This window comes from Lepisma saccharinum, chromosome 16, assembly GCF_977018435.1.
Source record: "Lepisma saccharinum chromosome 16, izLepSacc3.1, whole genome shotgun sequence".
Lineage (NCBI taxonomy): Eukaryota > Metazoa > Arthropoda > Insecta > Zygentoma > Lepismatidae > Lepisma > Lepisma saccharinum.
The window spans coordinates 60,641,559-60,657,142 of record NC_139244.1 but is presented as its reverse complement, the minus strand read 5'-3'; the positions used below and the strand labels follow the sequence as shown (position 1 = coordinate 60,657,142).

At 36.5% G+C, this 15,584-nt stretch overlaps 1 protein-coding gene across 4 annotated transcripts in view; it reads right to left on the bottom strand.

Annotated features, from left to right (window-relative positions):
• LOC146000112 (uncharacterized) overlaps positions 1-12,841 on the bottom strand; it is a 61,281-nt gene extending 48,440 nt beyond the window's left edge. For 3 of the 4 annotated variants that reach the window (XM_083137456.1, XM_083137458.1, XM_083137459.1), the window contains exon 1: positions 12,606-12,841. The gene's annotated coding sequence lies outside the window, so the exon portion shown is untranslated. The remainder of the gene's footprint in view (positions 1-12,605) is intronic. The other variant, XM_083137457.1, reaches the window with a different exon arrangement.
• Positions 12,842-15,584: the final 2,743 nt, after the last annotated feature.

Below are 15,584 nucleotides of genomic sequence, written 5' to 3'. Positions count from 1 at the left end.
ATTCTACTTCACTTTTTGTGCCATGTTTGGCTAATTTGCGAAGATTGGGATGAGTGATGATGTGATGAATGGACACTCCCAAACATCCATGCCCAGGCTGGGATTCAAACTCTGACGTTGTAGCGCTATGTGCTAACCATTCTGCCACGGGGGATGGCTTTCAGTGGAAATAAAAAGCCATCATTGGCCGATACCGGCAGTCACACGAAAGACAGAAGTGAAGAGGATATGTATAAATTGCTGATTCCCCTTCCTGCTTGAACGTAGATAAAGCAAAGCTAATTTCAGTCACCTTCATCCCTCTTTTCTAAGAACTCTGACACTACCTGACCCGGTGGGGGTGGGGGGGTTAGAAACATCCACCTATCTTACCACCACGAGCTTCAAGCAAGAACTGGCAATGAATGGTTCATTTCCCACAGCCTTAACTAAGCAGTTACATTCCTTCATAGTCACATTTTGAGTTCAGCTCTCACTTGCCCATGCCTTTGATCTTGCCATCTGCTTCCCAGGAGGGTGGGGTTTTATCCAATGTTTCTAGGAAAACCTATGGAACTTCCTGTGCTGGTATCCCAATCTGCCACAAGGAAGGGTGAGCGAACTTTTATAAAGGACAAATGTTCAGACGAGTTGTTGCCTTTGCCCACTCTTCTAGCCACTGAAAATCTTTGGTATTGGTAAAAGGAAATCAACCGATGCCGATACTGCCAGTATCGGTATCGGCTCAGCTGTATTTAGAATATATTGTAATATCGCGACAGTGTGATAACACTACTGTAAATTAATCAATCATATTTCACCCTTGATGATAATGCCCTCCCCTGTCTTGTTTGGCAACAGTAGCTTGTAGGCCAAATATGTGCTAGCATCCTTACTTTCAACATTTTAATGAGTGTTCGAAGTGAGGGGGGATGGTATTCCTAAAGCTAGGAAAATATTTACCAAGCATTCCCCAAATCATCTCATTGTCAGCATGTTAAACCATACGAGCATCCCCCCCCTCCTCCCTCAGCTAGTCCTAAGGATCAACAAAACATCACCCCAGCTAAGAATTTCCACTTCAAGCGCTATACGTATTTTAATTCATCTGAATGTTTGGAGTGAAATATATTTTAGAATAAATTAAGAAAATATTTCTTTTTTAAGCACACATAAACAAAGTCTTCTACATGAAGCTATTTATCCTGATTATGTTAGAAAATAAACACTGATCTGCATGGTAATGGTTGGGTCATTCCATACCAAATCATTCAATGGTGGTTGCAGACAATTTTAGAAAAAAATAATTTTAGTACATACTTTTGTGCATGTTTCTAGATATCAGAGCCAATGTTGAAAAAAAATTCCTGTCCATAGTCCTCCTGCGGCAGCCATTTTTCCAACATGTTTTTGTTTTTCTCATGTAGCAGTTTACAGAAACCTTAATATCTCAAAAACCATTAGAGTTAGAGATTTGGATTAAAATTCATTTTGTAAATAATGAAGTATACATTCTAGGATATTTAAATATATCTTGCTCAAAATTGCATCCTAAGTACGAAAATTATGGTGGAAATTTGTATAACAATAGTTAGAAAATTGAATTTTTAAGCCCTTTTTTTTCTTAATGAAGGGCTTTAGTCTAAGGCTTGAATTTTTGTTTTATGTGTAGGCTTACCTGCAGGGTGTCTGCAAATAAAATATCATTGCTTAGAAATGCAACCCTTTTTTACAGCATGGGCTCAAGCATGGCAATTCATGGAATTTTTTACGTAAATAGAAGAAGGAAGAAAGAAGATAAAGAAACAGGAGAGGGGGAAGAGAAAGAAAAAGAGAGGTGGTTTGGAATAAGGAGTATGGGGAAAGCCACAGAGACGATAAGCAAAATAGGCTACTTAGAAAAGCAGGCATAGAAACATACAGAAAGGGAGGCCGCAGCATTATAAGGATAGCGAACAAGAAGAAGGAAGAGTTTGGTTTGAGTTGGTGTTTTAAGTTCACTTTATGCACATATGGCTAATCGGGACTGGACCAGTGGGATCCGAACCACTGTGCCATGTGCCTCCAATGGGTATTGAACCTGGGACCCTTTGATTACAAGGCGACGATGCTACCACTGCACCATCGGGGAGCCCCTAGGAAGAAGGAAGTAAACAGAGAAGAGGAAGGCATTATCTATGAGGTTCAGCGCAAGGAATGTGAAAGTGTGTACTTAGGGGAAACGAAAAAGAGACTGAAAGACAGGTTGAACCAACATAAGGATGACATAAGATTAAAGAGGGAGAAAAATGCTATATTCAAGCACACAACATAGAATGGAAGATGGCTATGAGGATAGGGAGGGAGAAGAGAGGACTAGTGAGGAAGTGGAAAGAGGACAAGAAATTAGAGAAAAAACGAGAAGAAAATGAACTGGAATGGGGGACTCAAAATCAAAGAATGGAAAGAAGTGATAGAAAGAGTGGAAAGGATGAGAGAAAGGAAGGAGGAAGAATAAGGAAGAAAGAAAAGAGGAGGGAAGGATTTCAGGAGATAAGGAATCTGTTCACATCCATAAGTGAAGCAATTGATAAGGCACAGACTCTCACCAGGTACCTGTCAGGTAGTGTCAATTACCTGTCAGGAGATTCCACTCAGGAAATCCTGACAGTAAATGTACTCAGATAGAACTGGCACCTTCATGTTGTTTTGTGTATGACCCTGTACTGGGAGTATATATATGATGATGGTTTCATCAAATATATTGTGATTCTTCATCTGAAGAGACCATGTTAGAGGGTGGAAAAGTTACGTTTTTAGTGTATATTTTTTATACAATATATTTTGCCTTGGTCAGCATTTTATTGTGTTATTAACATGGAAACAAGTCTTAACAGTGTTACCTTCTCATTTAATATACCCAAGTTAGTTAAAATATACAAAACAGTAATTTACCTGAAGTATTGTATGAATGCGGCACTTGGTCCCTTACATTGAAGGAGGAATATAAATTAAAAGTATTTGAAAATAAAAAAGTGTTTTATAGCCAAGAGAATATATTTAAATGCGGATCTATATTCTGCGAACTGCACACAATACAGAGAAAAATATATAGCAAAGCTTGTATATACATTGCAATATATATATGTTGATTCCAAATTTACGTCAGTTATATTCTTCCTATATATATATATATATATATATATATATATATATATATATATATATATATATATATAATTATATTTTTGTGTCATTGAAAGGAAATCATCTTCATCTTCTTCAAAGAGAAATAGATTATTCTTCCAATAAGAAAGGCTTCTTCTTTTCTTCTCCTAATTTTGGGAAAAGGCTTCTTTCTCCTTCCTATCTTTGATTTGGGAAAAGGCTTCTTCTTCCTTTCTATCGTTGATTAGTGAAAAGTCTTCTCCTTCTTTTCTTTCTTCTAATTTATTTTCTTTCCTTTTAAAGCGTAATCATAGATGTGGTCGCTTTCCCCGTTTTTTGCATTATACGGCAACACAAGCTATACTTAAAGAAAGATTAGGGGCGTCTAAACTGACAGTAGTGCCACCTCCTATGTAACGACCAAAAGGGGAATAGCCCAGGATCGCTAACAGCAAGCTCTACCTATGACTCAGTGCGTCTAATAAGGAGCGCAAACCGTAAGTGTTTCGTGGCATCTAATTTGGACACACCGCCACCGAAGGACGGGCAATCACAAAAGCTGATGATTTTCTCCTCGTCAGAGGTATTAAATCAAATTTTGGTCACTGGGACCAAGAAAATACATTTCTGAATTCATTTGCTCACTTATTAACTTTCCTAATTGGGTCATTCCATGTCAAATCAACAAAGTCCACAACCTGACCATCTCAGAATTTTCTGAAACGATACTATTTGGTAGTCTTCATGAAGATATGAAATCCTGAGAAATTGTAGCTTCCTGTGTGGCATAGTTATGGAGTTTTGGGGGCTTTAAAATACAAAAAATTGTCGATTTTTAGTCTGCACCTGAGACTATCATGGATAATTGCTCTTACCCTAATTGACATACAGAGCTGGTTGTAGTCTTGTTTGAAAGGACATGAAATAAGCTTTCCAATGGTAATTCATATCACTATATTTAGAATAAAATCTTTTCAAGGTCATCCACTTTGAGTTTGGACCTTGAACGTTTGAAGATGCATATCTGCGATTTCCTTAGAACTGAAATATATTGTTAACACAAGGTTACACTATAACATAACCAAATTTGAAGTTGGGATGATTATGGGATAATTAAAGAAAAACGATTTAATTAGTATCGGTGTATTTTTTCAGCCGGTCATTTCTAGTGGTAGTTTGCAACACTGTTGTTATTTACATTTAAGAATAATATGATTATCTACAGTAGTGAAAAATGGAGAAGAATGTTTGTTTCCTGAGAAATAACTTACATGCACCATAGTTCACAGGTTGCTCTTCAGTATCCATTCAATCAGTCCTTGCATGGCAAGCTGGCTTTCGTCCGTTGTTAAAGTGTACGTTCTTCTTGTAGCAGTGGAAGGGTCAACTTTTGTTAGAATGTTGCACATTGGGACCCAATAAATGTCCAGTTGGACAAAATGGGGACATAAAAATGATCCTGATGGTCCATGAGGTTGAAGAAAGTTAATTTGTAAATCACCGGTGTCGTCAGACACTTTCTGAACACACACTAGCCACCAGTTATTATATTCACAAGTAAAATATCCAGTAATATCTGTAAATTCTAAGGCATTTGAACATATAATGAAACTATGTGCTATAAATTCACCACATGCAGAATAACGTTTCATATGTATGACATCTTTTGTAAAAGGAAGTACTGCATGAACCTTTTGGAATCCTGGAATGGAAATTGGTCACACAACATAGAAAAATAATCCTCATGGTAGGCAACATTGATGAAATGTTTGCGATTTTTGTAGTGTGCTGCTGCTCCATCAGAGAAGTAAAATATCTTGGCCCAGTTGTCAGAACCAAATTTATCCTTCAAAAATGTAATAAGTACTTTCTGGAGTAAGTGAATTAATGCTGTATCATGCTATCTGATATGGTAACCAAATTTTCAGTTATGACTGTCAAAGAATTGGGATTTCCATAATAAAAATAAATAATAATAAATATTGAATGGGTGTATTGTTGTTGCTTGACCATTATTCCAGTGAAAACCTTGTGAGGCATCTTGCAACACACAGGAGTAATTTTCTACAGAATCACAAAGTACAATGTAGTGCCTATCAAGAACTGTTTCTTTTAAATGCTTTAGAAATTAAGCTTGTTGGCAAGAAAGAATTTCCGATCAGGTGCGCATCTTTTCGACTAGAATTTCTATGAATTCTGCAGACTTCATTGATGTTTCAAGTGTTGATCTGTCTGTGGATATCCACGGTCTGTTCCTGCTTTCGTGTTAATTTCCAGGTGATACTTATTAATTTCAAAATATGGACTGTCAAGGTTTCCACGGATCTCAAAATCTTCAAGGCTTTCTAATCTGGATAATGCCATGATGCTGGTGATCAAGGTATCTTATTTTTTTTTAAAAAAAGTCCTCTCAAATTAAAACTGTCACACCAAACACACTATCTATTCAACATTCTACCTCACTTGTTTCAAACAAGACTCCTGCACACATTCTTCACTTTCTGGTTGCAGAAGTCTTTCAAGTCTGCAATGCAATAGTGCAGTGTTGCAAACTACCACTAGAAATAACCGGCTGAAAAAATACACAGATACTAATTAAATTGTTTTTCTTTAATTATGCCATAATCGTCCCAACTTCAAATTCGGTTATGTTATAGTGTAACCTTGTGTTAACAATATATTTCAGTTCTAAGGAAATCGCAGATATGCATCTTCAAAGGTTCAAGGACCAAAGTCAAAGTGGATGACCTTGAAAAGATTTATTCTAAATAAAGTGATGTGAATTGCCATTGGAAAGCTTATTTCATGTCCTTTCAAACAAGACTACAACCAGCTCTCTACGTCAATTAGGGTAAGAGCAATTATCCATGAAATCTCAGGGGCAGACTAAAAATCGACAATTTTTTGTATTTTAAAGCCCCAAAAACTCCATAACTACGCCACACAGGAAGCTACAATTTCTCAGGATTTCATATCTTCATGAAGACTACCAAATAGTAGAGTTTCAGAAAAATTTGAGATGGTCGGGTGAGAAATGATTTTTTTTTGTTGATTTGGCATGGAATGACCCAATTGTTATATATAGAGCATATTCTTAATTACCTTAATTAATTGGCTATTTACAACATTTTATTCAGTCCTTCTATAATTCTTATACTCTTCCTTTATGTATTTTGCATTTACTATAATATATATAATCACTCCTCTCTGCTCCTGGTTTCTACAATTAACTCTGCTCCTCTTTATATGGCATGTTGCCATCTATCGCCACTCTCGTGAAATATTTCTTCCTTGCATTTCTCATTGTGTCGTCGGAACTGGCATGTGACACATTGTGGCTTCTAGCTCATCCAGGTGTATCAGGTTCAGTGTTCCAGACTGTACCCTCTATAGCTAAGAAATTTGTTTCATTGCTTCCATACTAGTGTTTGTTTCCTCAGAGTCTGATAAATCTTCAATTGTTTCATCACTAATCTCCGAAGCATCACTTTCATGATCACTCTCATCACTTAGGTCTAATTCAATATCTGCATCTACATCTAGGTCGTCATCGCTTCATCTTCCAACAGCTGTGAAACTGTTGCATCAGACAGACAAATTGAAGAAGAAAACCACGATAACAACAATCACCCCTACACACACAAGAGTTTTCCATGAAAAGAAACATGCACCTACTTGTTTCTATTTCATTGTTAGTACATTGCAAGAAAACAACAATGGAATCCAAATCCACACAACAATAAAGCATATTTGATAAACAAAAAAGAAAACAACAAATAAAAGTCAGGAAGACTTCTTTACATATCGATTGTACGCTGTGTCCAAGACACTGATTGCCTGTTTGCGTAAGTGAAATGGAAAATATTTTTTTATGCCTGACCTCCTTCATCAAAGTCAAATATTGTGAAATGAGAAAAAGAGAGAAACAAACAAAGTTAAAAATTATCATGTTCACAGGAACTATCGTTTGGAGTATGTGACAAAAATATAAGCAACAGTGTCTGATAGACACTGGTTGCCCAGATAAGGGTAAAAAGGCTCATTTATGTATTTTAAAAATTACAATGAAAATAATTTGGTAAAATTTAGTATCCGCGAAATGTATTTCTTCAATTTTACAGGAGAAAGTACTTACTGAAATGAGTTTCTGTATACTTTACGAAGATTTTGGAAGTGTTTTTTTCCCCTTGCTGAATTTCCTTTGCCTCTAAATCATGTATTATTGAAGATTAATGTCTCTCCGATGAACGAAAGCTGTTCCCTTGATGTCCTTCTACTACGTGAATCAAATGTTGCATGCGTTCGATGATGTAACCCCCGGTCAGTGTTTCCAATGTAGAGTTGCAAGAAAGCCAGCTTTTTTTTAATGCACGGGTTTTTTCCGATAAGAAGCCGGCTTTTTTGGGGAAAAAACAGATTTTTTTTTCCTTTTATGGCTTTTTACCAATTACAGCTAACCTATTTCACTTGAAGATATTGTTATGAGTTTACAGGTTTGTAGTGACATATCTTAGAACTAGCTAAAGAAAATTACATGATGTAGCAGCCAAGGGACAGATGCTGGCCAATCCCAGTCGACAGATATTGCGTAGTGGTTCAGATTGAGATACAATTTTAACTCTAGCTTACAGACGAGGCCGGGAAGGGAGGGGGGTTGCAGGCACACCACCTCCATTTTTTACATTTTCCACTGTTTGAAAATAAATAACATTGTTCCCTAGGATGATCCAAATATTTCTGTATTACTTTTGTTCATTAAAACATAAATGTAATGCAATGAGGAGGCAAAATGAACTTGGTAGGCTTATTAGGCACGATCATTGAATGTGTGTCATTCGAGACACTCATGCCAGTGACAGTGTACAAATGGTTGGTAATGATGGTAATTATTGTAAATATTATAATTAATAAACAACTGCACTTCTACAAACAAAAAAGCCTTCATAAAAAAATATTATGGATTTTTTAAAGTTTTTGTGAATGATAAAATATATGAGAGACTCATACAATAATTGGTTATTATTTTTTATTAATGGTAGTATTTTTGTAAATATCAAATTAATAAATAACTGCACATATATAAGCAGCCAAGGAAACAGTGATTCAATAAAAAAATATTTTCTTGAATTTTAGTGATAAGAAAAAAGTGTGGGCCTGTGAGCCGCTCCCCGGTATGGAAATTTCTTGTACGGCACGGGTAAGCTAGGGTTAAAACTAAACGTGTAGTCCAGATGAGCACATCTGACCATGAAATGGACTTAAAACAAACTTTTACATGTTTGTGTCTGAATTTAAATGTTGGTCATAAAATATTAAGCAAATGTTAATATCAAATATCTGATGCTTCAGGACAATTAAAAATATTTACTGTTCACAACACATATGCCGATGTATACGTATTACGTGAATAGGTGTATGTATCCTGTTTAATGGAGCTTTGAGAAGAAAGCGACATGTGGCTCTTGTAAACCAACCCTTACAAGTAAATGCAACATTTCGAACCGAAGCAACATAAGCAGCAAGTGTCACTTGTCAATTGGCCTGTACAGTTTTCTCAGTGAACTTTCAAACCGAAGTGACAAGTGACATGTGTCACTTGGAAGCAGACCCTCAGTTATCTATTCAACCTTTTGAACTGAAGTGTGACAACGAGCTAAACATGTCACTTGCACGACTCTACTGTTTTCTCAATGGCGTGCATCGTGCCGCTTCGGTCCGTTATTCTTGCATGCACAGTGAATGTTTTGCTTTATACTGAGGGAGACTGTGCCGCTTGTCATCTGTGACTTCAGTCTGAAAGCTCCTTCAATGGCGTGCATCATGTTGCCTCAGTCTTGTTTGTGCATGCGTCGTGGATGCTTGCTTACAGACTGAAGGGGCCCATGTCACTTGTCACTTGAATGCGACACCCCCACTGTCATGTGTTGCTTCAGTCTGAATGTTCTCTATACTTAGCAAGATTGTTTGCTACTTTATCAGAGATTAAGATTTAATTTAGCCTGTAAATCACAGAGAACAAATTGCAAGTACTGCTGTCGGAAAAAGATCGGTTGTTTGATAAATGAATGGGCCTCTGGAGTGGAATAAAGTAATGCTGTTGCCTTGTAAATAAGAAGGGGTCTGAGGTTCAATCCTCACTGGAGGCAGAGTGCATCGCATGTCATTTCAAACTGTAGGGCCAGTCCACATTTCTTAAATAGATTTTTTGCCATTTGCGGCTAATCTTATTTGCTTCTGCTTCAGTTTTAGTGAGTGTCTCAACTGCCGAGCTTCAAAAGGTCCATTGCACCCAGGAGTTCAAGATTAATTTAAATCTTATTTTGTATTTGACAGCAAATCTATATATAATTGAACTAAGGTTATGGCATAGTTGATATATTAATATTAATTGAGGGTGCTTATTAATTTCCATATAAACTTTAAAGATCATAAATGTATTTAGGAGTGAAATTGCTGGGATCAGGGCATCGACGTGTAAGAAATAAATTTACTGGGCTGTAGTCTCACAACAAGCAGCCAAAATACATTACTAGTTGCTCTGTGACCAGGTTTAGTGGCCATTGAACCAAATTATACATGATGTACTGGAAAGGCAGAATACAAATATATTTTACTGAACACAAAATTTAATGTAACGAGATTTGATACTAGATTTTCAAAAGATAGAGCAGTATTTTCTTTTTTTGCTTCATGTACGTGTTCGTATAACAAATAAATTCAAAACATCATACTATTAGGTTGTATTAAAAACACACACAAAACTACTTTAGTTATGTGAATATGTTTATAGAACATAGATATATTTAATAAGCCTACCGAAATATGAAGTTAACACTCGGAAAGAACCACCCATTCAAAAAAGCCATCTTTGTTGAAAACACTATATGTCTAGCTATTAATTTCATATTGTAAATTGTATTTTATATTTAGAAATGAGTGTATTTTACAGTAAGAAGATAAACAAAAACCATGGAACAGGAAAAATACTGCCAACTCCTGTATTTTCATTGATTTCAGACAATTTTGTGAAAAAAGCCCAACCAAAAAAGTGGCGGAAAAAAACTCAAGTTTGTTTATCCGACCACTTCCAACTCTAGGTAACAGTACGGTATAGTGAAAACACATTTCTTCAAATTTACAGGAGAAACTACTTACGGAACTGAGTTTCTGTAGACTTTTGGAAGCTCGTGGAAGTGTTTTCTCTCTTAGTTAAACTTATTTGGCCGGTAAATCATGTATTTTTTGACATTAATGTATCTCCGATGCACGATAGCATGTAACCCCCTGTTAGTGTAGCAACCACGCGGTAGTTTTACAAGATGACGTGTGAGCGTGGTTTTTTCTTTTTTGCCTAACCTAACCTTCCGTGAAAGGTTTGCGGATCAATTTTAGCTTAAAAACCTTCTGTGAATAGTTTGTGTGGCATTTTTCGGTTAATAAGTGTTACTGTAGGAACCACATGGTAGTTTTACAAGATGACGTGTGAGCTGTTTTTTTTCTTTCCTATTTAATTTTCTGTTTGCCTAACCTAACTGAACCTAACCTAACCTTCCATGAATGGTTTGTGGATCAATTTTCGCTTAAAAACCTTCTGTGAATAGTCTGTGTGGCATTTTTCGGTTATTAAGTTTGGAAACACTGTATATCAGCTGACGATAAACGTAGTGTCAAGATTTGCCCGCCATATTGTGTGTAACGAAAGCAAATTAGCAACAAACAATAAATACTTGTAATGTGAAATATTACGATTTTTTCTGTGAAAAAAGCAAAAGCCCACGTTCAAAAATGTTCCGCTATGCATAACAGGTAAGTACAAATGTAATTAATTAGGAAATAAACGAGTGAAACGTGTTTTCACTATACCATACTGTTACCAAACTCTATTCCAACGACGCAGTTTTTCTTGCAAGAACTTGACAATTTTGAAGATGACAATTTTAACTATGTTTGCCTAACCTAACCGAACCTAACCTTGCCGTGCATGGTTCGTGGGGCTATTTGTGGGGTTTTCGAGGATGTTAAAAAACAATTTAACTATGCCTTATCTAACCGAACCATGCTGTGCATGGTTCGTGGGGTTATTTTCGAACCTGCAAAAAAATACAAAATCAGTAACACGAAAGTAGGTATTTTTCGGTGAAGAAGGTTGTAACACTGCATAACCACTGATCATCGACAACGCCAGTCAAGATTTCGGTAAATATGCGATATCTCCCGGACAGATTTCTTCAAATTTACAGGAGAAAGTACTTACTGAAATGAGTTTCTTTAGCATTCTGGACGTTCTTCGAGGTATTTTCTTTCACGGGAAACTAAAAACTTCGTATTTGAATGCTGCCGAACAAGAATTAATCACTTTTTACGTAAGAAACTTGCATTGCCTGCCATATTATGCCGTTGTCTCCATTGTGTGCGTGCAGATGGCGAGAGCGTCGAAAGTCACACGGTCTCGTCAGTGTTTCCAAACGTGCATTTTTTTACGAGAATTTTGTATTCTTTTTTTTTATCTATGCTTACCTAACCTAACCTAACCTTGCCAGAAATGGTTTTTGGGGCTATCGTGAATGGGGTAAATGTCTGTTATATCGGAGACACTTTTTTTCAAATTTACAGGAGAAACTACTTACGGAAATGAGTTTCTGTTACATTTATCAAACTTCGTGGAGGTATTTTGTCACTATGGAATGCTGCACAACAGAAAATAAGCACTTTTGATGTAATAAAGTAGCCTTTTGTGCGAAGCGACAACATTATGCCGTTGTTTCCATTATGAACCTGCAGATGGCACGAGTGTCGAAAGTCACGAGGTCTCGCAAGATGAAAAAGTGTTTCCAAACGTGCCTTTCTTTTTACCAGAATTTTTTTTATTTTTTTAACTATGCTTACCTAACCTAACCCAACCTAACCTAACCTTGCCGGAAATAGTTCGTGGGGCTAACGTGAATGGTTTTTGGGGCGATCGTGAATGGTTTTTGGGGCTAACGTGAATGGTTTTTGGGGCTAACGTGAATGGTTTTTTAGGGCTATCAGTCAGTGGTTTGTGATGACATAATGAACACGAAAGTAGGTATTTTTCGGTTAAGAAGGTTGAAACACTGCATACCCACGACAAAACACAACACTTTTTTATGGAAAAAGGCATAACTTCACCTTAAAGAATGTTCCACAATCCAGAAAAGGTAAGTACCAGTGGTAAAATTAAGGAAATAAATGAGTTAAAGGTGTCCGGGCGTTATCGCATATTTACCAAGATTTCTCCGCCATATTCTATGTAACGCAAACGAACACGAACGAACAAGAATTACTTCATATTTTGAAAATTGAAGTTATTGTTGTGAAAAAAACTAAATGGCACGTTCAAAAATCCTTAGCAATGGAGAATACCTACATACCAATGTGAAAAAGAAGAAAATAAACTAATTTCAGACGTTTCGCGGATACTAAACATTTAATAATATATAAATTTAAGTAATACTTACTCCAGGTAGGCTCCAACAATGCGTATACCTGAATTAACAAACAATTAGAATAACAATACGAACGCTTTTTAGGAAGTTACAAAGCTTTCTCACCAAAAGTTTACGTTTGCGTAAATACAATATGAATACGGGTAAATTGAATTTTAGTGCAAGTGCAAGACAATACCGATGGAGGTCCAACAAAATATCCTCCTTCACCAATCAAAAGCAAAGGATTAAGACAAATGAAGGAACCATCTTACGATGAAGGACATCTTGTTGGACCTCGAAGGAAAGCATCTTGCTTTTTGTAGAGCGCCTTGTACGCAGGGACGGCGCTACGGGGGGGCTGAAATCCCCCAAAACTGGATTCAACCACCCTGTAGCCCCCCCAAGATTTCTGTAGTACAGTAGACGCATTTTGACCGAAAACTTAAAAGTTTAAGTTTAGATTTTCCATTATTAAAATTCCATTGAGGCAATTACAATGTTCAAGTACTGTACATTTTCTAGTTCAGTTAGATCGCAAAGTTACTTTTAATACGATGTGTTATAAAATCAAGGGGAGGGGGGTATATGCAGATATGCCTGAATTCAGTGGCTACCATTTGACACTACGTAATGAGCCAATCATGAGTGCCAGCCACAGTAGCGTACGCAGGATTTCATCAAGGGGGGTGTTATTTCTAAAACTTTTTTTCCAAATTCACATTACCATTGTTTTATTATACTTTAATTAAATAATAATCACAATTAATTAATAATACTTATAATTAATTAATTAGCTAAATTAATACTAATAATACTATTAATACCACTACTACTACTATTAAGTAGTAGAGATCTACATAAATATAGTATTTATGAAATCATTACAACGAAATTACTTTCTAGTCAATCGATTTTTATCAAATCCTGGGATCATTTTTTTTTTTTTGTTTCTTTGTTAGGAAATAATTGTCTGGTCAACGAGGTGAGACATTTCAAGGGTGAAGAAGATCCATAAATACAAGAAAATATATTAAAATAAATTGAAATAATCAAAGTATGGAACTCATCCAAGGAGCTGCGGTGATCTGGTCGGTAGGGCGTCTGACAAGTGACAATCACGCGGGAGATCCGGTTAAGATTCCCGAAATTGGTTGGAATTTTCCGGCTTCTTCCCCGCATAAATATCCCCGATAATTCACATCTGGATTGTCTCCCTGTTCTTACCAACAAAACATTTTACAATAGTTAAGCTTATTGTCGTTTGAATAATTGTCTAGTCAACAAGGTGACACATTTTAAAGAGACATTCAAAAGTGCTGCGGTAAACAATACAATGGGAAGGCGAATTTGTGACTGTATTTTTGTCCGCCTAGCCTTTGTCTATACATTAGCCTTTTACAACGTACCAAGAACATTATTTAGTTAATTCTCATTGTTCACACACAAAAAAAATACATGTTCGTTGAACACTGCCGTACGTATTGGGGTGGCCGATGGTGTTCCAGCCCCTACCGAAAGTTTGAGAAAATCAGAATTTTCAAATAAAAATATGTTAAGAACTTTAAAAAATCAAAATGTGTAAATGCGAAACCTCTTTTAAAGTGAATCCCGATTACCATTTTTGTCTTTGAATACAATTTTAATAGACTGAAAAGCTCCAAAAATACTAAATATTTTATTATGCATCCTGCCCTCCAAAACGAAGCCATGTGCTATCCACATTTACTATTCCAGCCCCTCCCGAAAAAAAAAATCCTGCGTATGCCAGTGTATTGAACATTGTTGCAACTGAGATACAAAACAACTTTTTTCTCTTTTAATCATAATTACCCTAACCTAAATAAACTCGTGTTTATTTTCAAGGCATCACTCTGAAAGACGCGTGTGTTTGGAATGATGTGTTTTCTCCATGCTGCATGGAAATAATAATTCAAATTATTATTATTAGTACTAGTAGTAGTAGAAGTAGTAATAGTAATATTATTGTCCCAGATCTTTGACTGTGAAAAATTGGCCATTTAATTTTTTTCCACAGAATTTTTCATAATATTTCACAAGCTCAAGGGGGGGGGTTAAACCCCGTAACCCCCCCTTGCGTACGCCACTGGCCAGCCAAACTTGCTACGAAATCTGTTACCTGCCAGGTACTAGGTGACAACGTATTCAGCGGCTGTGATGCAGCTAAACGTGCCCGACCCTGTGGCCGAGTGGTTAGCACATCTCGCTGCGACGCCAAGGGTCCCGGGTTCGAATCCCGGTCGGGCTTGGTTGTTTGTGAATGTCCATTCATCAATTTCATCATTTCATCACTCATCCCCATCTTCGCAAATTAGCCAAGAGGCACAAAACGCGAAGTAAAATAAACTAAATCAATCAATCAAATCAGCTAAACTTGTACATTATTTAGGCTCCATAAATCGTATTGGTATATTTATGAATAAATGTAGCAGATGTGTAAAATATATATATATATATATATATATATATATATATATATATATATATATATATATATATATATATATTCTTAAAGTAGGACTACGTTCAACATTTAAAAAGCCTTCAATGTTCTTTTCTGTTTGTTAGTTCCTCATTCGAGTACCGACAATGGTATGAGTGTTATGGATGTTCTCTCATTGTTTTCATTGTTGTATCTATCCTTATCGTTGCAAATATTCAAGAGGGAGAAATAGGACGTTAAGAAATCAAAGAGTACACAAAGTAACTAATTCTTAAATGTTAAGAATTGGAAATATTAAAATTGGACGTCCCTGCCCTGGTTATCTGATGCCTTGAAATTAAAAGGTCCTGGGTTCGATCCCCGGTGGAGGCAAAATAGTGTTGTTCCCTAAAAAGAATTGGCGAGGAGGGGCAATTTCCCCTAAGTCTTTCTCGCTGGGGAAGCTGCGGATCACTGTTGCCAAGTTCGCTCTTTTGGAGCCAGATCTGGCTCTTTCGTGCACTCGTTTTGACTGTGAACTGTGGCACCCGCCCTCTGCCCTACCATGA